The sequence below is a fragment of the Camelina sativa genome, chromosome 1 (genome assembly GCF_000633955.1).
Source record: "Camelina sativa cultivar DH55 chromosome 1, Cs, whole genome shotgun sequence".
Lineage (NCBI taxonomy): Eukaryota > Viridiplantae > Streptophyta > Magnoliopsida > Brassicales > Brassicaceae > Camelina > Camelina sativa.
The window spans coordinates 8183521-8185730 of record NC_025685.1 but is presented as its reverse complement, the minus strand read 5'-3'; positions in this window follow the sequence as shown (position 1 = coordinate 8185730).

Sequence of the window (2210 nt, the reverse complement as noted above, 5' to 3'; positions counted from 1 at the left end):
GAAGAAGAGCTACCCTTGGATGATAGCCTTCCTGAAGAACATGTTTACTCGATTGGCATCTTTGATCCCGCCGAGCACATGCTCCGCCTGGGAGCACATGCTCCGAAAACCCTGTGCAAGGCAATCGATACTAACAAACGGCTGAGTTTTCCTTGGTTTGGAGAGTATGCAAACTACCTAGCAGCAGAGAAAGAACCTACTGAGTTTGTGGGGAACAAGAAGAAGAAGTTCCTAAAAGACATAAGGCGGTATTTTTGGGATGAGCCTTACCTCTATAGGCATTGCTCGGATGGTGTTTTCAGGAGGTGTGTGACTGAGGAGGAGGTTCCTGGAGTCTTGTTTCATTGCCATAGCTCACCCTATGCTGGACACTTTGCTACTTTCAAAACCGTGTCCAAAGCTCTTCAAGCGGGTTATTGGTGGCCTACCATGTTCAGAGATGCGCAGCGGTTCGTGTCTACTTGCGACACATGTCAGAGACAAGGGAACATCAGCAGGAGGAATGAAATGCCTCAGAATTTCATCTTGGAGGTTGAGGTATTTGATGTTTGGGGAATTGACTTCATGGGACCTTTCCCGAACTCATTCGGCAATGAGTACATATTGGTGGCTGTAGATTACGTGTCCAAGTGGGTAGAAGCTTTGGCCAGCCCCAATAATGATGCAAAGACCGTGCTCAAGATGTTCAAGTCGGTTATTTTCCCACGGTTTTGTGTCCCACGGGTAGTCATTAGCGTTGGTGGATCCCATTTCATTAACAAGGTCTTTGAGAGTCTTCTCAAGAAGAATGGAGTGAGGCACAAGGTCGCCACCCCCTACCACCCACAAACAAGCGGCCAAGTTGAGATCTCTAACCGGGAGATTAAGAGCATTTTGCAAAAAACAGTGAACACAACAAGGAAGGATTGGTCTCAGAAGCTAGATGAGGCTCTATGGGCTTATAGAACCGCCTACAAAACACCCCTGGGGACTACACCGTTTCACTTGGTGTATGGTAAGGCGTGTCACCTTCCTATTGAGCTAGAGTACAAGGCTGCTTGGGCAGTGAAAATGCTGAACTTTGACACTAAGAGCGCCCATGAAAGGAGGAAGATGCAACTGCATGAGCTAGAGGAGATTAGGCACCTCGCCTATGAAAACTCAAAACTCTACAAGGAGCGTACCAAAGCCTACCATGACAAGCGGATCCTCACTAGGACCTTTGCTCCTAATGATCAAGTCTTGTTGTTCAACTCTAGGCTGAAACTGTTTCCCGGAAAGCTAAGATCACGATGGTCCGGACCCTTCACCATCAAGGAGATTAGACCATATGGGGCTGTTGTGTTGCTGGACACAAAAGGAGGAGAATTTGTGGTGAATGGACAGAGCCTGAAACCATATCTTGCCGCCTCTGAGCACGCAAGGGGTGAAACCTTCGCCCTAGGCAACCCTCCTATTGCCTAAGGAGCTTTCGAGTCAAGCTAATGACTTAAAACAAGCGATGGGTGGGAGGCAACCCACCAGGTATATATTGCTGAGTTTTTCTTTTTCTTTTTAGGATTTGTTTCTTCTTTTTTTCAGTTTCAGGAATGTTGGAAGAAGATGCGGAGCACATGCTCGCAGGACGCGAGCAACCCGATGCACATGCTCGGTGAACTGAGAAAAAAAGAAAAAAGATGTGGAGCACATGCTCGCAGGATGCGAGCAACCCGATGCACATGCTCGGCGAACTGAGAACCAAAGAAAAAGAGAAGAGCATTTGGGCCAGGTAAGTTTAATGAATTTCAGGCCCAGGCCCACCAGGCCCAGGTAACCCACCAAATCGCAAACCCTCCTCTCTTCTTCTTCTCCTTCTTCTTCTTTCTTTCTTATTTTCTAGGTCTCTCTTTGGCTTATTTTCACACCGGAGACGGTGTGAAGTAAGTACGGGGGAGGGTCACCTATGACATTTGTTTTCTTTATCTTTCTTTCTATTGAGTCAGTTTGTCATGTGAGTCGAACCAAAACTTGTGGGAATTAGGACCGAAATCTGTGATGTTTTTAACCATTTGTGAGTTTGACCGTTTTTCCTAGTGACCATTGTTGCAGAACTAAGAGTACAGAGACGAGCTAATACCTCTTCACATTCGGACCCTTCTCCTGGCCAGAAAAGCTTCATCCCATTAAGGTTTCACCGGAAAGACTTAGACTCTACTTTATTGGAACCTAACCGGATTTAAATTCTTCTCGTT